Source organism: Ahaetulla prasina, chromosome 5, assembly GCF_028640845.1.
Source record: "Ahaetulla prasina isolate Xishuangbanna chromosome 5, ASM2864084v1, whole genome shotgun sequence".
In the NCBI taxonomy this organism is placed as follows: domain Eukaryota; kingdom Metazoa; phylum Chordata; class Lepidosauria; order Squamata; family Colubridae; genus Ahaetulla; species Ahaetulla prasina.
In genome coordinates, this window is record NC_080543.1 from 103996871 (window position 1) to 104020773 (window position 23903).

The window sequence follows — 23903 nt, forward strand, 5'->3', positions numbered from 1 at the left end:
ATAAAAGCAATGTTCATCTGGCCAGCTATTTTATCTGGAAAAGTGGGAATCCACACCAACCTTCAAGTATTTCAGGATGTTCCCATATATCACAAAAAGCTTCCAGGGGACATATAAACTGAGGAGCATTGGATCAGGTTACTGACAAAAATTACTATTTCAGCCACATGATCTACTTCCTTAGTTCTCTGAGGTTTGTTCCTCTATTACCTTTTCCATCTTCTTTCAGAGTATGCACTAAACACTGTAATTTATTGCTGTACAGCAGCATTTTCTGAGACAGAGCAAGCCTTCACTTACTTCACCTGTAAATGATCATTCAAAGGATGAAGGACCACAGAGATTCAGTAAGCTCTGCTGTAACAAATGGTGTTCAGGAGCACAGCATATAGTTTTAGGCTATAAAGCCTCATCAGAAAACATAAGCTTCAATCGTCCTCAGATAGGGTGTATTTTCACCAAAAGTAAAACATGACACATGCACGCACACACACACACACACACGTGTTCATGTTTGTATGTAAAGTTTTACACAAAGGCTCAGTAAAACCTCACTGCATTTCATTATAATCATCCCCATATAATACATATCGTAAGCAATTTGTTCCTCGATTCTGAATGTTTCTCATTGTTTCTCAGTATTTTGACTACTATCACCAATCAACTTCAAAATTATTTGGGAACCAAGAAGAGTAATTGTGTGGAAATGCAAATGGAAGAGGAGAAGGAGTTGTTTTCTGTTTTTTTATAAATAATTTTCCTGTCCAGGGAGAAATCAAACTAGGGTGCTTTATTTCTGTGATAAAATATAATCCAGTAAACGCTTTGTTAAATTTATGTTTTTAGCAAGGGTCACCTGATGTCAGAAATGAAAAAGAACTTAAAGCTATATAACTGTATCTGATTTTTCTCTCAAACAAAAAATGGGTGTATAAGATGTTTCCCTTTCCAACTATCTTGAATACTGTCATCTATATACATATAATTTTGAAAAGAAATCACTGACATTTCCAAGAGCACAAAGGTCCTCTCAGTTGACCATCATAGACATAGATATTTTAATAAAAAAGTCTGACTTTCCATTCATTATTTAGCTTTAAAAAAGCAAGGAAATGCTATTTTATTATTTGTTTTTAAAACTTTAGACTTTATAGCATTGAAAGCCTAAAAAATACCTAATAAACCACTTGCCAGAAAATACATAAAGGTAATTCAAATTTTGAAGAGATATAGGATAGCCAAATCAGTTTCCCCATCAACATGATATATATATGCCTCTGTACTTTAGCACAGTCCTTTCTCTCTCTCTTTTTAAATGCTGTTTAAAATATGTCTAAGAATTAACAGTTGTCTCTGAAGCACTAATTTCAAGCCCTGCAGAAAAAAAATTCACAGAAGATTTCACTGGCAATTAAAATGCTAACTGCCAAGCTTGCTTCTGTGTCTCCAATTTTAGTCTGGAGAATGTAGGATCATTCTGACAAGCGCCTAGGAGCACCATGTTATGGAAACAAATGTTTCCCTATGGGGGAATGGCTGTTAGCAGTTATTATATCACCATTTGCCAATTGGCTATATTTGAAAATGCTGTAATAGGAGATGGCCCCTTTGATCTTTCTAGAAATTTAACTGGTGTAGCTGAAACTACAGCCTGGCTTCCGGGTCTTTAATAGACACACCTAATTAGCAGATTCATCTGCTAAGAGGAGTGAGGAGGGGAGAAGTTGTGCTCTCCACTTCTTTAAGTTCAGAGTAAATTATTTCTCTGCATTTCTGTTCAGCTTCAAATAGTTCAAAACTTTGCATCTCTGTAGAGTCAGCTTCTGAAAGCCTTCCCTTTGAATGAGGGAGCGCTTTTGTTCCTCCGTTATTGTTATTCACTCACAAGTATGAAAGGTTTCCTTCTCTCTCTCACTAAAGTGGGTTTATTTCAGGGCGGAGGTTTGAGTTGAGATAACCCACCCATTCAAAAGTGTGCCCTTTGGAGGAGCCCTTCAGATTGTTTAACGAAGCAAAGCCCTGGAAAGGAACTTTGTTCTTCTGGCCCACATCTTGGATCAATGGCATTTACCAGCTTACTAATGAATCTAAGATATCGTTGGGTAGAAAAATACAGTTGCTGTAGCCATTACTAAATGTTGCAGTTGCTGCAGTTCTTTTTTAAAAACTATGCTACAGCACTTTACTTAAGTGATCAAATCCTGTTTATCACAAGAGTTCTCTCTGATTATTTGTTTTGGTTTTTTAAAAATCCCGATAACTTTGATGATTGAACATAGTTTAGGAAGATTCTGTATATCCAAAAGCTTATTGTACAAACGCCTACCAAAATACACAGTCCTTCTTACTTTATGAATGTTGTTCTCCATCCAGCTATAACATTGTATAGGGCCAGGACTCAGTGTATAACTTTGTTATAACTATTGATTTTAATGGAGGCAGCAATTCTGACTACATCACAAACAGCACAAGAAAAAATTGCTCCACTCTCTTAAATAAAAAAGAAATAAAAGAAGTTTCTGAGCCAGATTACAGACCACATCAGGTTGTGGATATTGGTCTAATTCTCATACACACAAGTAATATTGATATTTAACATGAAACTGCAGAGTAACTCTTCTTTCCATCCATCCATTTGACTCCTGGCTTAATATCATACATTTTTTTTAATAAATAATTTTTATTTCCATTTTCCAACATCATTTTTATGTACAAACTATTATCCATCATTAATCATTAATTTTTATTTATTACTGATTTAGGCCTGCCCGATTGCCACTTCCTTTCTTCACAACCTCCCTCTCTACCCTCTACTACTTTCACATCCTTCATCTCCTTCACTTTACTACTTCCTCTCCTCCTTCTCCACTCCTCCCTTCTTCCACCCTATCTAACCTTCTTATTCTCCTCCTCCTTCTCTACTCTTTCCTACCTACTTTCTTTCCTCCTTCTACTCCTCTCTCCTTTTCTTTCTGAAATGGCAGTCGAGCATCCCCAATATCATTTTAAATTTTAATTTCATATCTTCAAAAATTACTGTACATTAATAATCAATCCATGTATCATTTCCCCCTTCCCCCTCCTCCCCTTCCCCCGACTTCCCAGAGCAAATACCGGGTATTATGACCAACAATCATAAGCTAAAGTATACAAAATATACATAACCTCCCACCTTTAAAAATTTGAAACTTTAGATCCCCTCACAATAAAAATAAAGAGATAGGAAAGAATAATAAAAAGAAAAAAAGAAAAGAAGCAATACCAACTTCACATATTACTTCTTCTTACAGTCCATTTTTAAAATTAATCCATCTTCTCAAATTCAATTTCCCCCCCCCACTTGTATATTCCTTCAAATTTCATAAATCCATTTCTCAAATTACAGTCCATCTTCTCGAACTCAAATTTTCATCACTTATATATTTCTTCAATTGCCATAACATTTAATGTCCGTTCTTCTTACAGTCCATTTTAAAAATTAGTCCATCTTCTAAAATTCAAATTTTTTTCACCCACTTGTATATTCCTTCAAATTTCATAAGTCCATTTTTTAAATTACAATCCAGCTTCTCAAATTCAAATTTTTATCACTTATATATTTCTTCAATTATCATAACATTTAATATCCAATCTTCCAATACTACTCCTAATCAAATATCATTTCGAATAAAATCTCTCAAATATATTTCCAGCTTAACTTCATAACTTTTACTATCTATAAATGTGTCAATTAAAACAAATAATCATTTAAACTACATCCACAATATAACAGTAAACAGTTAAAATTATTACATCCACATTATCTAAATTCATAAATTTCACTTTCCATCCTTCACAATTAAATAATATCATCCCATAGTTTTATACCATACAAATAGCAAATAACAGAAATCCTATAATTTATATCCTAAACAAATCAATTCCAAAAATTAACCATAATCATCATATTCACATCTTAAACATTCCTCCCTCTCCCATTCTATTTTCCATCATTTCCAAACCAATTAACTTAGCATCTAACAACAAAGGATTCCCACTCTTTAAAACATTAATATAAAAATGTCTCGCTTTCATAACTGAATTAAGAAAATACTTTCTGCCTCTAAAATTCACTGACAAACCCATCGGAACTTCCCATCTAAAATATATCTGATGTTTCTTAAACTCATCCACTAAAAAAGCAAATTCTCTTCTCTTTCTTAACATTTTAGGAGGAATTTCCTTCATCATTTTTATATCTTGTCCCAATATTTGAAATTTATTTTTATAAAAGGCTTGCAAAATTTCATACCTAACCTTTTTAGTTGTAAAATAAATAACCACATCCCCCAGTACTCTATTTTGTCTTGCCCACCAAGAATTAACACGATAAATTCTTTCAATATTAATCTCAAAATCTTCTGGCTCCACACCCTTTATCTGAGCAAAGGCTTGCATAAAAATCTCTTTTAAATTTTCCTTCCTATTTTGCTTCAAAACCCTCACCCTTATAGCATATTCCATTAATCTATATTGTAATATTACTCTTTCTTCATCTGCCCTATCTACCTTTGCCTGTATATCTCCCATCTTATTATCTAAGTTCCAATTGTTTTGATTCTTTTGAATTTCCTCTATTTTCCTTTGCAACTCTAAATTAGCTTTATTAATTTCTGCAAGATCATCTTCCATCTGAATACAAGAGCTTAATATTTGCGCAATTGCATCCTTTACCATTTTCATTTCCCTCTTCTGCTCTTCCACCACTTCCTTAAAACCCAACATCTCTTTCTCTATTTCATCAAATTTTTTATCTATTTCTAAAAAATGACTCTCCAAAAACTCCTGTAAAGAATTTCTTAATTCCTTTTTGATTTCTTCTTTTAATTTTTGAATCTGAACTGAAGAAATTTCAAAGTTTTTAATGACTTTTGGCACTATTTGCTTAAAAGCCATTTTTTTAAAATATAACTTAATAATGGACCAAAAAAAAAAATTAAAAAAGAAAAATTAAAAAAAACTTTTCTTCTAAATCACTATAATCCCAAAGAAGAAGAAAAAATATAAATCATAAAATTCTCGTTTCTTCCATTTAGTCAGTATCTTCCTATATATCTTCTAATTCGACACTAGCTGTTCGTAAGCATTTCTTTAATTTTCATTTCCAGTACACACATTCCACAAAACCACCATTTGCTTTCTTCTCTCCTATCTTCGCAACAAATATATCCTCAGGGGCTTGCAGTCTTCTTACAAACAAGTGCTAGAACTCCAGTTTCTCTCCGTCCACGTTACAATCCATCATAAATCAATTCCTGCCATGGAAATTGGATGCTATGTTTCGTCTGCCATAAAAGGCAGATGCCTCCCCCAATCTGGAGCTTTTCAGGCTATGGAAGGAGAGCTCCCCGCAAGCCTCAGAAGCTTTTTCTGTGGCTATATTTGGGTGTCTCAACTTCAGCCTGAATGCTCATCTCTCCCTCTTTGCCCGAGGGAAGATATTTCCAAGCTGTTGGACCAGATTTACGATGTCCTGACAGCTCTACAGACTAGGGAGTTAGCAGCCTAATCAAAGCTGCTTCTCAACGAAGCGGAGCCATACCGGAAGTCCTATCATACATTTTTTTTCATGTTGAACAGATCACACCGATTTGGGAACTGCTGCGTAGAATATGTAAAGACGTAACTAAGCACTTGACCCAGATAAAATCAGAATGCATGCACACAATGATTGCAATGTGTGTGAATGTAGAATTGCTTGGGTCAACTCTATCACAGCTATATGTTACATACAGTTGCAGAGAATTGTTTCTTAATGAAATGTTACAAAGGTGCTTAAAGATGCTGGCTCTCTGCCTGGCGTATATTTGAGTCTTCTATATTAACTATATACTATATAAATAAGTATTATACTATATAATATAGTATAATATATACTATATATATTAACTATATATATATTAACTATTAATTATATTAACTAAATAATAAAAAAGGACACGGTGGCTCAGTGGCTAAGACGTTGAGCTTGTTGATCAAAAGGTCGGCAGTTCAATGGTTCAAATCCCTAGTGCCGTGTAACGGGGTGAGCTCCCGTTACTTGTCTCAGCTTCTGCCAACCTAGCAGTTCGAAAGCACATAAAAATGCAAGTAGAAAAATAGGGACAACCTTTGGTGGGAAGGTAACAGCGTTCCATGAGCCTTTGGTGTTGAGTCATGTTGGCCACATGACCATGGAGACGTCTTCGGACAGCGCTGGCTCTTCGGCTTTGAAATGGAGATGAGCACCGCCCCCTAGAGTCAGGAACGACTAGCACATATGTGCAAGGGGAACCTTTACCTTTACCTATATTAACCTAAATATTGACCAGACATCTTTGCCCAAAATCCATTTTGTTAAAGCAAAAGAAGGAGTGTAGGAACTTCTTTCCTTCTGTAATCAGACTGGTCCTACTACTAAGCACCATAAAGCTACTGTTTTTGTTTGTAAATTGGTAATCAATTGGGGCCAAATCCTACTTGTTTTTCTCCCAGTGTCCCCAGAGAGAGCATTCTAAAATGCATAACTGTCTGGAACATAAGCCATGTGACACAAGGGTGGATTCTACTTACCTTTATTATCAGTTTGCAATGGGAGAACATGCATGTGCATGCATGCGCAGATCATCCATGATGATGTCCGGGCAGGTGGGCGGAGCCTCCCACTGTTTTTACTACTGGTTTGCAAGAACCGGACCGAACCAGGAGCAACCCACCACGGATGTCATCGCATGTGTGGTGTAGTAGTTAAAGTACTACATTAGGATTTGGAGAGCAAGGACTCATTCAAACCCCTTGTCAGACATGGAAGTTTATTCAATCATTCTGGACCGATTATTCAATCTCAGTCCAAATTAACCCACACAATTGTCATTGTAGGAAAATTGGAGGATATATCCTCATTAAATAAATTTTCCCCAATTCACAGCTACCAGTATGGTTTTGGAAACAAATGTAGAGAGGAATGGAAAAGTGAAGAAGAGGAAGAGACAGAAGTCTACCTACCCCTTGTCATCATCTGTCTTCTAATGCACTTGAGATACTATGAGTTTTTTTTCCAGAAAAACAACTTTGCAACCTCTATGTGGCACATTTATAAAGAAGCAAAAATGGGGGGGGGGGGGAAGCAACACAAGAAAGTGTAAAGAAACACTCATATATGGATGCCTGGCAGCTTGACATATGCCTGCAAAATGTCTCATGGGATTATTTGACATAACCAACATGTCAAGACATTCCTGACTGCATGCTGTGACACTAATGGCCCTTCAAAGCTAAAAAATTTATATCCTGGCAGTTTTAGGTACAAATACAGAAATGAAACAGGACCCCTTATTTATGGTGGAATGTTCCTTTTGTCTTGTGGCATTTCCAGCACTTATTACATATTATTTATTTATTTTGGCAAAAAATGAGGAAAAAAAAACCAAGCTAGTGTAAAGGAGGGGTTGTATACTATTTCTAAAACATTCTTTACCAATTCACTCTCTCATCATAAAAGTCCGTAGAGATTCTTAGTCATCCAGGTCATGGTTGTCCCAAAGATACTTTTTCAGGAGCCAACTGGATTTTCTTGTTTTTTTCTTTTGAAGATGTTTCACTTCTCATCCAAGAAGCTTCTTTATCTCTTCCTCACTATCCTGTCAGAGTTGAAGAAGCTTCTTGGATGAGTAGCAAAATGTCTTCAAAAGAAAAAACAAAAAAGTCTGGTTGCCTCCCGAAAACGCACCTTTGGGATTCTCTCATCATAGTGTGGGGTGAAAGTTCTTCCCCATAGTTGTAGTGTGACTGTTTCTTTGAAATTTTGTATCTAATTTATTATACATATTTTATTTGGTCTGTCTCTATATCATATTCAACTAAAACTTACCTAATAGGTGGTCTTGATTCTGTATAAGCATTTCAAATCCTGTCATTTTTCTTAATGTCTTTCCCTCATTTCTGAAGTCAGATTTTATTCTTCCAGCATTTTGCTGCATAAATTAAAGGGAAAGCTGATATCTGTCTTTCAAAGCTAACTGAGTTTTATTTCAAAATTAGCTACAGAATAGCCTCATTCAAAAACTCCTGAGGACTGTAAGTTATCCTCAGGAATTCAAGACAGACAAATGGAAAATAACAGATCTATTTTCTAATACCTCATTTTGACCATCAGCATCTGCTGCAGATGCTTATTTGATGACAAAACATGATCTGTTCAGTTAGTACCTGAGCTGTGAGCACCCATTTGGTTTAGTGCTTAAGGCAGCAGACTGGAGACCAGGAAACCATCAGTTCAATCATGCCTTAGGCCTAAAGCCAGCTGGGTAACCATGGGCTAGTCCCTCTCTTTCAGCCCTATGAAGGAGGCAATGGCAAACTTCTGAAAATCTTGTGAAGAAAACTGCAAGGACTTATCCAGGCTGTCTCCAAAAATCAGACAACGGAACAACAACAACAGCAACAGCAACAACAACAACAAAAACCCTGACCTGTAGAATGGAGGCATGCTGGGCTTCTGGGAAAGCAGAGAAATGGAGCAATCTGTTTAGAATAGTGAATGGATTCCCCCTATTGGAAGATTTCAAATAAGGACTGGATGATCATGTAACAGAGATGTTGGTGGATTTCTGTTCTGAGCAATATGAAAACTACGTGATCTATATGTCTCTTCCAAATAATACATTCCATAATTCCAATAATTTATGAAGAATGTTAACAAGCACCATAATATGGTATAATGCAAAAAATATTGCAGAAAAAACAATGTAGCCTTTTTTCCCCGTCTTCTTTTTAATGACCTTTGAAGAATAAAAGGCAATTGACTCTGACTATGGAAAGAGCCAATTCATTTTTTTCATCAGTGGTAACAACCAAATATCCCTTTATTCATATGATTAAGAAACTGTCAGATAAGGTACAAAGACATTTTGGTCTGTAACCATGATTTTGTCCCACATGTAATAAATTCCACAGAGTGAGCCTGGTTGTGAAAGGTTCCTGAAATAATGCTGAAACTCAGTGCTCTGAATCATGTGATAATGTGATCAGAGTGTAAAAAAGGCTTGCTGCATTAAAACAAATATGTAGCAATAACAAACGCAGAGGAAAATGCATATTTAGCCAAAATAAGTAACCCAGAAGAGTATGAAAGCAAGAGATTAACATTATGAAAACCAATATATGGTTTTGTTCACTAAAGCAATGTTTATGTCTTTATTCAGATCCCAGCTAGGTCAGGTCTAATGTGTGGGAAATGAATGATGGTTACATTCCTTGTTCTGCCAACGCATGTCTTTTCAGTGCTGAATTAATGCAGACATTCAGAGTAGCAAAACATGTGGTTATACAAGTTGCTGTAAAAGTGCACATCATTTACTTCTAATCAAACTGAAGAGAGACAGAGTACACTCAAGGCCTGAGTCTGAAAAAAGAAGATGTAACAATCTCATAAGTGATATGATTCGAACAATGGCCTGGAAAAAGTTTGGCTACCTTAATGAATAGCAAAAAGCTGTTTTTCTCGTACTTCCATGAGAACTGAAATACCTTTTTCAGATCATATTTGAAGTATGCATTCAAGTAATTTCTGACCAGAGAGATATTATTGATTTGTGCAGTGACCTTATATAAGAGTCTTTAGCCATAGGCTTAGACACCTCTAGTATGAAATGTAGTTCAGTTTTGCATAGTGAATTCAACGGGACTTGAATTCACTCTATAGGCATGTATAGGATGGAAACCTAAAGCTTTTATATCACAGAGAACTCCCAAGGCAGTATGCACAAAATACAGTTATTTTGTTCAAACTATTATGTTGTGTCTTGTCCGCTCTCACAGCAGCCTTCTTACTTGCTCCCGAACACAGAGGAATGTATGCCTCCCGGCCCCAGTCCTGGCTCCATGCCCAGACAAGCTGCAGAGGAAGGAGCACCTCCCGGCCCCAGCCCTGGCTCCATGCCCAGGCAAACGGAGCAGCTAGACCCCTCCCCCTCCTCCACAGCATGTGAGCCTGAGGAGGGTTTATTTCCAACAGCTGCTGATTGGAGTGACCCTCGCATCAGAAGACTGGATAGGCGGAGGCAACAGAAGGAAGGGACGGGCAGGCCTTAATGAGTGCTGAGTCATGGAGCCACACCCCATGGCCTATATAAAATCTGCTTTCTGGCAGTCTCTGAGTCAGGCAAAGTCAAACTTATCTTGCTGAAGTCACTTTCTGGTCTTCTGCCTGCTCTGAGGACTTTGCTAGGACTTTGGGCAGAGCTGCAGAGGCAAGCCTGATTCGGATTTCCCTGACCCGGCCGTCAGCGGAGGAGTGGGACACAACATATTAAAAGTTTCCAGTTAAAACATACAGTAAGCATGGCTAATCAACCATGGTAAAAGTAAAATCCATAGCATATTCTTGTTTACTTTAACAATTGTATATCCTGAATAGTTGTCTATAACATCTAGAGCAGGGGTGTCAAACTCGCGTCGTCATGGCGTCATCATGTGATGTATCAGGATTTCCCCCCTTCGTTAAACTGGGCAGGGGCAAGGCCAGCACGTGACTCATCTGGCCTGCAGGCCATAAGTTTGACACCCTTGATCTAGAGCAATCTTATTTATTTACCTATTTATTTATTTATTTGTCAGGAACATATTAGGTAATATATATAACCATGGATTGAATCAGGCTGGTGCTCTTATGCATGCCCCTTGCAGACCTCTTAGGAATGGGGTGAGGTCAATAGACAGTCTTAGGTTAAAATTTTGGGATGACACCACAGAGCCAGGTAGTGCATTCCAGGCATTGACCGCTTTGTTGCTGAAGTCATAATTTCCACAATCGAGTTTGGAGCAGTTCACTTTAAGTTTGTATCTACTGTGTGCTCGTGTATTGTTGTGGTTGAAGCTGAAGTAGCCATTGACAGGTAGGATATTATAGCAGATAATTTTATGAGCTACGCTTAGGTCATACCGAAAACGGCATAGTTCTAAGTTTTCTAAGCCCAGAATTTCAAGTCTGGTGGCATAAGGTATTTTGTTGAGAGTAGAGGAGTGGAGGACTCTTCTTGTAAAATATTTCTGGACATGTTCAATTGTATTAATGTCCGATATGCCGTGCAAGTTCCAGACAGATGAGCTGTATTCGAAAATTGAATTCAATTGAATGTGTTCTGGTAATTGAATGTGTTCTGGTTCTTTTTGCCAATGTGTAAGACAGGCCATTTGTTGGTTGAAATTTGGAGTTGCCAATCTTTCAAAATATTGTTTTGTAGACCAATGGGACGATGCCATGGTAAACAAAAGAGCAGATGTTGGTAATTGTCACAATAGAAAAATTCTGTCTATGCCTACAACTAAATCACTATTGACTTCACGCTTTTGTCCAAAATATTTTTGCTATACACTGTTTGTCTCCTTATCACAGTCCCCTGTGATCCCCATCATCTAACCAGGACTTGCTCCAATTGCTCAATGGAGCAAAAAACAGTTTCCAGCCAACACCTCCATTTTCATTGTCGTCTTGTTGAAATAGTGGCTAGATGCCATGTTGCACTAACTTTTGCAGAGAGAGGGCAGTGTCACTCAGTGAAATGATGGGTGAGTTACCATAATGCCTTGACTTTAAGAGGCAGGGAAAATCAGCAAGTGAAATATGGTGCATTATTTCCAGTGGAAAATCACTTACAAGGTCCTCTGTTGTAATTGTTGCAGAATTGATCTCACACTGCTCTGCAGCTGAGCTGGATGGAAATGACCTCAGCTGTAAAAGTCCAGCATTAGGGACGCACAATGGCAAGACATTCAATGTTTGCAAATGCTGCATAGGGGGAAGGGGCTAAAAGTTAAAAAAAAAAAAAGCTTGGAAGCACATGATAAAGTTGTGCTGTGACAGTGTATCTTGAGCCACTTGGAACTCAATGATACTGGAAATGGAAATAGTCTCTTTGGAGAGAGCAATCTGATGGTCACACAATGCTGATAAAATGTCAGCTTAGCAAAGTGTCCTTTGTTTTGTGATGCTTCTTTGGATCAAAGAGAGAAAAAGCATCCTGGGTCTTCATTGAATTCACCAATTTAAGTAGTGAAATAACACAAGCATACATTCATATACATAGATACATCCAAACTGGTTTTGTTCTTCTCTGGTGCCTTGGGAAAGACTTCTGCTTGTGGAGAGAATTCAAGAGCGTAATGTATCCAAAACAACAAGATATTTGGCATTTACACAACTCTCCTTATGTTTTTTCAGTATGCAATAGTATCCATGGGTCGGGTGCACGTAAGCACACCGAAAATTGTCTCAAAACAGTGGCACCAAACAGGGGTTGTGTTACCCTTTTGCACTTTATATTCCTGCAATGAAAGCAAAACATCTGGCAAAGGCAAGGATGATCAGACAAACTATTAATAACTTATTTACTTCAATGGTCACAAATGTAAATGGGTAGAAAGATTATAGCATATTTCTGTTTGAGAATGACTATGCCAATTAACGCACTCCCTACCACAATTTTATATAAACTCTAAGTGGAGATAGGGATGATGATTGGATTTTCTGTGGTTTTTCTTTCTCTCTTGCCAAGGCAAATGATGAAGAAGGACGTTTCCACAGATACATTTGATTGGAAAACAGAATGGTACAATTTCCCCCCAGTTGGAAAGGGAACAGATAATCAATGTAGTAAGTAAATATGCCAACATTGAAAAAGTTAGCAATTAACTAGCCATTGTTCTCATCATCTGGGATGGCACTGTGCAGACCCAGTCAGTTGTCTTCCTCCATATTTATATGCATATTTTTACTTTTTGTAGTTATCTCAGCTTTGATGCACAGCAGACACATGGGAGGAATTTCTCCTTCCTCTACCTATGCTGATTGGGCTAGGTACACAATTCATCCTGTCGTTCAAATAAAATCAATTTGTTTTCTCCTTGTGCTGATGTCTTCCTTCCATTTGTACTTATAGATCTAAAGCTACTGATAATTAACTTTTGTCTGTAGGAAACATTATCTTTCTGATAGCAAGAGCAGCTAGTTTTATTCCAACTCTTGGTCCTTTTCTTCCTTATCAACAGCTACATGAGTATGTCTTTGAGTGGTTAATCAATAACTATAACCTTACTAAATAAATATCTCCTCGTCTTGAGCTATGGCTGAGGATGATTACTCATTTACAACTTTCATAACTTGGTTGCTATGAAGATTTTTCAAAAATACTCTGGATATAAAGTCCAATCAGCATGCTTTTTATAGTTACATTTTAGATCTTTATTTAAATATCTATGAAGTAGCTTATATGGTTTATATTTTGCAGTATCTAGAGGCCCACAGACAGTTGAACACATCAATGTAAGGTCTCCAAAATGAAGCAATAAATACTTTTGATTTCTTACTCATTAATAAGGACCTATTAAAAATAAACTTTAACTAATGAAGAATCATTTCCAGCTAGAGCTAAAATTCCAGGTAAAATTTACGAATTTGCAGTGGAAATCATTTGCCTGCTAAGGCAAAATATTTCATCCCATTTCATAGCATTGCATGGACAAAAAGTAAATCCCAGTTTTACCCCTCTGTTCCCAATGGTCCTGTTTCAACATAAAGCCTCATTTACCTAAGAGTTTATAATCCTTTCTAATTTTTTTAAAAATCCTGTATCCAGAAGAATAAGGGTCAGCTGGTCAGGACTGGCAAGTATCTGGTAGGTACTGCTAACCTAAACTAGCAGTGATGATGTTACCTTGTTTGGGTAATGAAATGTCTGCAAGAAAACAAGCAGCTGAGAGAGCACCATGTCAACCCTGAGCTATAAATATTTTCCTTTATTAATCTCACTAAGTTTAGATGTTATCTCTTCTATTCCTTCTTCAACTGCTGCAAAATGCAGATCTGATCTTGGGCTCTGATCTTGGCTAACAACAGGAATTTTGGGAGCTGATGTCCATTCATATGAATTAAGTTGGTTTATTTCAACATGAAGAATGCTGAGAATCATTTAATACTTTAAAGAAAATTACCTAATATAATATTAGATAAATATTATGGTATTGAAGCAACACATTATACTAAAACAGAGAATATGGAGCAACAGAGAATTTATATGGCTTGATTTAATACGCTAAAGGTTGAGTTAATTTTATATCAACACATTTTGGATATACTTTTACATTCTATAAATTTCACTCATTCATTTTATATATATATATATATATATATATATATGTATGTATGTATGTTTTCTGAGGTTTTTCGCGGTGTTTGTATGTAGGTCTTTGGTTATTGGTTTTCTCCACGTAAAATTGGAAGTGTCTTGGTCATCTTCAGGCTTCAAGCTTCGTGCTTCTGGGAGCAATGTGTGAAGAAACAGCTGCGATCACACATTGCTCCCAGAAGCACGTGTTGAAGCCTGAAGATGCGAATGAGACTTGCTCAGAACGCTAGCAAGACATTTCCTAATTTTACATGGGAGAAAACAATAACCAAAGACTCATATATATATATATATATATATATATATATATATATATATATATATATATATATATATATATATATATATATATATATATATATATATATATATATATATATATATATATATATGCTTATACCTCCTAACGTTTACTCATATATATGTTTATATACTGTATAATCTTTTGTATGATGTTGTGACAAAATAAATAAATAAATAAATATCTCCTCGTCTTGAGCTATGGCTGAGGATGATTACTCATTTACAACTTTCATAACTTGGTTGCTATGAAGATTTTTCAAAATAAACTTTAACTAATGAAGTATCATTTCCAGCTAGAGCTAAAATTCCAGATAAAATTTACGAATTTGCAGTGGAAATCATTTGCCTGCTATGGCAAAATATTTCATCCCATTTCATAGCATTGCATGGACAAAAAGTAAATCCCAGTTTTACCCCTCTGTTCCCAATGGTCCTGTTTCAACATAAAGCCTCATTTACCTAAGAGTTTATAATCCTTTCTAATTTTTTTAACAATCCTGTATCCAGAGGAATAAGGGTCAGCTGGTCAGGACTGGCAAGTATCTGGTGGGTACTGCTAACCTAAACTAGCAGTGATGATGTTACCTTGTTTGGGTAATGAAATGTCTGCAAGAAAACAAGCAAGCTGAGAGAGCACCATGTCAACCCTGAGCTATAAATATTTTCCTTTATTAATCTCACTAAGTTTAGATGTCTAACAGACAACAAGTGGTCAAAATTGGCAATGCTTTATCAAATCCTGTTCCTGTCAAGAGTGGCGTTCCTCAAGGCAGCGTCCTTGGACCAACACTCTTTATACTATACATTAATGATCTCAAGTAATTGTGTTCTCTTTGCTGACGATGTCAAACTATTTAACACCACAGACAACAGTTCTATCATTCAAAACAACCTTGACCATCTAACCGCTTGGTCTAAAAATTGGCAGCTCCAAATTTCAACCAGCAAATGCTCAGTCTTACATATAGGAAAAAAGAACCCAAAAACTAAGTACATACTAGATGGACATTATGGTATTGAAGCAACACATTATACTAAAACAGAGAATATGGAGCAACAGAGAATTTATATGGCTTGATTTAATACGTTAAAGGTTGAGTTAATTTTATATCAACACATTTTGGATATACTTTTACATTCTATAAATTACTCATATATATGTTTATATACTGTATAATCTTTTGTATGATGTTGTGACAAAATAAATAAATAAATAAATAATTGTTATCTCTTCTATTCCTTCTTCAATTGCTGCAAAATGCAGATCTGAGCTTGGGCTCTGATCTTGGCTAACAACAGGAATTTTTGGAGTTGATGTCCATTAATATGAATTAAGTTGGTTTATTTCAACATGAAGAATGCTGAGAATCATTTAATACTTTAAAGAAAATTACCTAATATAATATTAGATAAATATTATGGTATTGAAGCAACACATTATACTAAAACAGAGAATATGGAGCAACAGAGAATTTATATGGCTTGATTTAATACGTTAAAGGTTGAGTTAATTTTATATCAACACATTTTGGATATACTTTTACATTCTATAAATTTCGCTCATTCATTTTATATATATATGCTTATACCTCCTAACATTTACTCATATATATGTTTATATACTATATAATCTTTTGTATGATGTTGTGACAAAATAAATAAATAAATAAATACATAAATAAATGTTATCTCTTCTATTCCTTCTTCAATTGCTGCAAAATGCAGATCTGAGCTTGGGCTCTGATCTTGGCTAACAACAGGAATTTTTGGAGTTGATGTCCATTAATATGAATTAAGTTGGTTTATTTCAACATGAAGAATGCTGAGAATCATTTAATACTTTAAAGAAAATTACCTAATATAATATTAGATAAATATTATGGTATTGAAGCAACACATTATACTAAAACAGAGAATATGGAGCAACAGAGAATTTATATGGCTTGATTTAATACGTTAAAGGTTGAGTTAATTTTATATCAACACATTTTGGATATACTTTTACATTCTATAAATTTATATATATATGCTTATACCTCCTAACGTTTACTCATATATATGTTTATATACTGTATAATCTTTTGTATGATGTTGTGACAAAATAAATAAATAAATGTTATCTCTTCTATTCCTTCTTCAATTGCTGCAAAATGCAGATCTGAGCTTGGGCTCTGATCTTGGCTAACAACAGGAATTTTTGGAGTTGATGTCCATTAATATGAATTAAGTTGGTTTGTTTCAAAATGAAGAATGCTGAGAATAATTTAATATGTTAAAGAAACTTACACAATATAATATTAGATAAATATTACGGTATTGAGGCAACACATTATACTAAAACAGGGAATATGGAGCAATAGAGAGTTTATATGGCTTGATTTAACATATTAAAGGTTGAGTTAATTTTATATCAACACATTTTGGATATACTTTTACATTCTATAAATTTATATATATATATATGCTTATACCTCCTAACGTTTACTCATATATATGTTTATATACTGTATAATCTTTTTGTATGATGTTGTGACAAAAATAAATAAATAAAATAAATAAATGTTATCTCTTCTATTCCTTCTTCAATTGCTGCAAAATGCAGATCTGAGCTTGGGCTCTGATCTTGGCTAACAACAGGAATTTTTGGAGTTGATGTCCATTAATATGAATTAAGTTGGTTTATTTCAACATGAAGAATGCTGAGAATCATTTAATACTTTAAAGAAAATTACCTAATATAATATTAGATAAATATTATGGTATTGAAGCAACACATTATACTAAAACAGAGAATATGGAGCAACAGAGAATTTATATGGCTTGATTTAATACGTTAAAGGTTGAGTTAATTTTATATCAACACATTTTGGATATACTTTTACATTCTATAAATTTCGCTCATTCATTTTATATATATATATATATATATATATGTATATATGTATGTATGTATGTTTTCTGAGGTTTTCGCGGGTGTTTGTATGTAGGTCTTTGGTTATTCGGGTTTTCTCCCACGTAAAATTGGAAGTGTCTTGGCAACGTTTTCAGTCTCATTACGTCATCTTCAGGCTTCAACCGTGCTTCTGGGAGCAATGTGTGATTGCAGCTGTTTCTTCCTTTTAACTGCTAGTGGGGTTTGAACTGATTGGGTGGGAGCTTGGCTGTGCTCTGATTGGATGGGGTTTTTGTGCTCTGATTGGCTGGGGTGTGTTCTGTTTGGGTGGGGGCTTGGTTGTGCTCAGATTAGTCTGAGTTGCAGGGGGATTTGAGCTGGTGAGCTGCACTGCTGCTGTTTGGCTTCGTGTTCGTGGTCGTGCTACATCTTCATAGTGGGTATCAGTCTGCTGCATGTATGGATTGGAGGGGTTTGAAATGGCTAATGTTGCAGCTGCGGTCTGGCTTCTGGTCCTTGGTCGTGCTTCCTGATCAGTGTGGGTTTGGGTCTGCTTTCTGGGTGGATGTGTGGTGGTGACATCCTGTGTGGACCTCGTGAGTGTGGGTCTGGTGTCATTCCTCGTGTTAGGGACTCGTTTGTCAATAAGGACGGGTTTCCAAATGGCTGGTAGGCGGGAGGTATCATCTCGTTTGTTCATGCTGTGTGGGCGTTTTTCTATCTCGATGGCTTCTCTGATTATTCTGTTGTTAAAGTGTTCAGTTTTGGCGATAGTTCTGGTCTTTTTAAAGTCAATATCGTGTCCTGTGACTTTAAAGTGTTGGACCAGGGAAGAAGTTGGTTCCTCTTTTTTGACTGAGTTCTTGTGTTCTTCAATGCATGCACTTATTCTTCTGTTGGTTTGTCTGATGTATGTGGTGGGGCAGGTGGTACATGGGATTTCATATACTCCTTGATTTTCTAACTCAATTTTGTCTTTGGGGTTTCTTAGGATGGTGGATATTTTTGGTTTGTGCAGAATGCTGTCTTGATGTTATGTTTGTGGAGGATCTTGCTGATTCTGTCTGGTGCCTTTTATATATGGGAGGAGGGCTGTGCCGTTTCTTGCTCTCTGTCTTGGGTTTAGTGGGGGTTCTTTTGGATTGGTTTGGTAATCTTGGTAATTTACCACTGGAATCCAAAAGAACCTACAAACCCAAGACAGAAAAGAAAACCATTCCCATATATAAAAGGCACCACACAGAAGAATAAGGGTCAGCTGGTCAGGACTGGCAAGTATCTGGTAGGTACTGCTAACCTAAACTAGCAGTGATGATGTTACCTTGTTTGGGTAATGAAATGTCTGCAAGAAAACAAGCAGCTGAGAGAGCACCATGTCAACCCTGAGCTATAAATATTTTCCTTTATTAATCTCACTAAGTTTAGATGTTATCTCTTCTATTCCTTCTTCAACTGCTGCAAAATGCAGATCTGATCTTGGCTAACAACAGGAATTTTGGGAGCTGATGTCCATTCATATGAATTAAGTTGGTTTATTTCAACATGAAGAATGCTGAGAATCATTTAATACTTTAAAGAAAATTACCTAATATAATATTAGATAAATATTATGGTATTGAAGCAACACATTATACTAAAACAGAGAATATGGAGCAACAGAGAATTTATATGGCTTGATTTAATACGCTAAAGGTTGAGTTAATTTTATATCAACACATTTTGGATATACTTTTACATTCTATAAATTTCACTCATTCATTATATATATATACATACACACCTTATTCTATACACATACTCCCTCCCTTCCTTCTTCCCTCCCTCTCTTTCTCTTTCCCTCTCTCCCTCTCTTGAGAATTTATGCTTGTAATGAAGATTGAGATATGAAGATTGAGATATACTGAGGGATTGTTCAGTAACTTTCAGGGTTCTTTACACTGCTATATCTATTTGACAATATATCTATATGCATTAGCGCTCCATGTAAAAAAAATGAAATTTTCCTACTACTTATTGGGCTAGTACATTTGAAGAGCTTTTATAAATTACTCATCAGGAAATTGCCCCAAGTTAAAAAGTGAACTTATTATTGCTTAAAACAAAATTTAGAGCAATTACTATCCATGATGGAAAATGAATTATTCACGTTAGCAATCTAGTATATGTATTATATACAAAACACGGTATTAATAATGAAAACCTAATTTTCTACATATGACAGATATTTTGGAGTGACATATGTTACACTGGGAAAGTAATTACAGTTTCCTCCTGCTCCTGCTCCTGCTCTTCCTGGAAAAGGGGGCTGTGAATCAGTGGTGGGTTTCAAAAACTTTTACTACTAATTCTTTGGGTGTGGCTTGGTGGGTGTGGCTTGGAGGGCGTGGCAGGGGAGGATACTGTAAAATCTCCATTCCCACCCCACTCCAGGGAAAGGATACTGTAAAATCTCCATTCCCACCCCACTCCAGGGAAAGGATACTGTAAAATCTCCATTCCCACCCCAATCCAGGGGAAGGTTACTGTAAAATCCCAATTTCCTCCTAATCAGCTGGGATTTGGGAGACAGAGAATAGATGGGGGCGGGACCAGTCATGTATGTATAAGTAGTCACCCAATCCTTTTGCTGCTCCCTTCTTTCTAATAATTACCATGTACAAAAAAATACATTACATTAGAATCATAACTCAGATGTGGTGTGTAGTATGGAATGAAAAGAAATATTAGTATGTGTCCCTCCTGGTTGGAAAGCTACATGTTTACACTTATATAAATAAGCACACAAAGAATTAGGATAGAACTGTACATACTTTACATTCTATAAATTTCACTCATTCATTATATATATATACATACAGACATTCTATACACATACTCCCTCCCTTCCTTCTTCCCTCCCTCTCTTTCTCTTTCCCTCTCTTGAGAATTCATGCTTGTAATGAAGATTGAGATATACTGAGGGATTGTTCAGTAACTTTCAGGTTTCTTTACACTGCTATATCTATTTGACAATATATCTATATGCATTAGCGCTCCATGTAAAAAAAATGAAATTTTCCTACTACTTATTGGGCTAGTACATTTGAAGAGCTTTTATAAATTACTCATCAGGAAATTGCCCCAAGTTAAAAAGTGAACTTATTATTGCTTAAAACAAAATTTAGAGCAATTGCTATCCATGATGGAAAATGAATTATGCACGTTAGCAATCTAGTATATGTATTATATACAAAACACGGTATTAATAATGAAAACCTAATTTTCTACATATGACAGATATTTTGGAGTGACATATGTTACACTGGGAAAGTAATTACAGTTTCCTCCTGCTCCTGCTCCTGCTCCTGCTCCTGTTCCTGCTCCTGCTCCTGCTCCTGCTCCTGTTCCTGCTCTTCCTGGAAAAGGGGGCTGTGAATCAGTGGTGGGTTTCAAAAACTTTTACTACCAATTCTGTGGGTGTGGCTTGGTGGGTGTGGCTTGGAGGGCGTGGCAGGGGAGGATACTGTAAAATCTCCATTCCCACCTCACTCCAGGGAAAGGATACTGTAAAATCTCCATTCCCACCCCAATCCAGGGGAAGGTTACTGCAAAATCCCAATTTCCTCCTAATCAGCTGGGATTTGGGAGACAGAATAGATGGGGGCGGGACCAGTCATGTATGTATAAGTAGTCACCCAATCCTTTTGCTGCTCCCTTCTTTCTAATAATTACCATGTACGAAAAAATAAATTACATTAAAATCATAACTCAAATGTGGTGTGTAGTATGGAATGAAAAGAAATAGTATGTGTCCCTCCTGGTTGGAAAGCTACATGTTTACACTTATATAAATAAGCACACAAAGAATTAGGATAGAACTGTACATACTTTACATAGTTTAGAGTGTGGCCTTGCCTTGATATCCATGTACTAGGATAGATGTCTTAACACTCTTACAGTTGGGTTCTAAGCAGGGGTGAAATGCTATCGGTTTGCACCGGTTTGGGTGAAACGGTAGTAAAAAAATGCTACTGATTCGTCTGAACCAGTATTTCCGATGATCAGCTGTGCCGCACGATTTATATTCACTTTCTAGAAAATCTAAATCATGCAGCACAGCTGTTTCCCCCATCGCTGTTCTACTTACCTTCATAAGCCTTCTTTTTCCGTGCAAAGTGCACGTTTGGTAGGCACTGAATGTGAGCATGCGCATGCACGCATCTTGTGTTTGTTGTGCACTGTGCATGCATGCACAGCATGCATTTGGCACGCACCATGCATGTGCGGGCAGCAAACCAGTGGCAAACCACAGAGGATTTCACTACTGGTTCTAAGATCTTCTGTAGCAGACCCTTTCAGTAATTCCAGTTGGCCATGATCTGCTATGACTACACAGGGTCACACTCTTAATTTCCAACTGATCTGCTATAAAGTTTTTGCCCCATGCAGGAGAGAGAGAAGAAATAATGGAGAGAAGAGGGGATTTTGCAAGAGGTTTGATAGAAATGTCATTTGCAACCTTGATATTTGCAAACAAAATCTTGAAACTTGCTGAGCATTTATTTGGAAAATTGGCAAAAACTGAATCTTTTCTGATATAGAAAGGAAGTTTTTCATTCTCATTACAATCTGGTCCAGGAAGAAAAATCACCACAATGCCAAATTTAGCTTTGTGTCACCATGTCATTGAGTGTCTTGAATCATGTTTTTTCTTTATTTCCTCTCACCTAGGTTAGAAGTTAGAAGACATATCTTGAGAAACTGCCCCACTAAAGTTAGTGTTGGTTCTGACATTGAAAAATAGTCCATAAATTGAAATAATTCTCTTTACGGGAATAGACTAGAAGGATACTCTTAATATATTGGTTCACCAAGAATGTTTTATTATCCAAAATCCTCTTACCTTGGTGTTTTTTCTCCAGCTTTTCTGCACTATATTTCAGAGGCAGTACCAAATATTCATGGCTCTATTATGCATTGTGTTACATTTAATTGCAGTAGTGCATCATTCAAAACATTTTAAGGGTCATTTGATATGAAAAACATAATGCACTTCAAGGGGAATGCTTTTAATTTTAACATTTTGTTCAACTCATTTTTAATGAGGTTAACAAATGAGGAAAAATGTTAAATTTGACGAGGACACCTGCAATTATAAATTTTCAGCAACCAGTTAATGATAGATCATTGGAAAATGTAATCCTACTCTGCCATTATAGTGAAAACATATTTCAGAGCTCTCAATTTCTCATATTGGGGTGAATTGACTCCATGTATAATATGTCCTTTGACAAAGGTAATTAGAGTGGACATTTTGAGTTATTCTTAGATTTGAAACTAAAGCTTGTCTCCTTTATTACTTCTCATCCATAAATTGTTTTATGCTTAGAATGACCTGAAAGCTATTCCAGTATAGTCACCTTGAAGGAAAACTCTAAAACTTCTAAAAGCCAGAATTAAAAAAAAAATCATAGAAACTTTTGAGCTAGAATAACAGATGCATTGACCAGGCTTTAAAGATATCCAATGTCTTTTTTTATTTTATTATTCTTTTAATCATATCCAATGTCTTTTTTTATTTTATTATTCTTTTTTCTTTTCTTGTCTCCTCCCTCCCTCCCTCCCTCCGTCCCTTCTTTCTTTCTTTCTTTCTTTCTTTCTTTCTTTCTTTCTTTCTTTCTTTCTTTCTTTCTTTCTTTCTTTCTTTCTTTCTTTCTTTCTTTCTTTCAAAGCGATCATGCAATAGAAGCTTAGAATTTTCACTTTTAGACATGACAAATCCATGTCTAACCATTGCAGAAAAGTAAATGAGAAGGTATTAAACATGAGTGATAAAAAGCTGTATTTTATTATAATTATTTCATATAATGTATTTTTCCTCAAAATTGTGCTATTCTAAATTATAATAAGCATATTTGTATTATTACAAATATTTTTGTTTTTTGGTGGGTGACAAGAGAATAACTAGGAAATTAAAATATAAAGATGATCTAGAACTTCATTGTTATTATAAGCCTTTCTTTCCAAATCAGTTGTCTTAATAACATACAACATCTGATACGCATAGTTATTGTAGTAATTTATGAAAATACTACCACATATCTTTTCAAAAACTTGTATTTGCAAAAATATCATGGCAGATCAGGTCAATAATGTCTTTACTAAGGAATATGGGATTCTACTTCCAATTCATTTGAAGGATTATACTCACCTTGATTAAAATAATGTGGTTTAACTCAACAACTGCAGTCATACCTAGGTCTCATTTACTAATGCTAAACTGCAATGGGGAATCTTTGGCTCTCAAACTGTTGGACTCAATTCTCCAGAGCCCGATCTGGTGTGGTCAGTTATTAGAGATGAAATGAATTGTAGAGCACCTCTACAAGCAGGCTATGAACGTACTCCATGCCCATGACATCTGATGTTTTCCAGAAGTAATGGCTCTACAGAGTTTAGGGGCAGACCATTATCCTATTGATAGGAACTTTGGGCTCATTCCTCTCTTAGTTCCAGGTTTGTCCCCC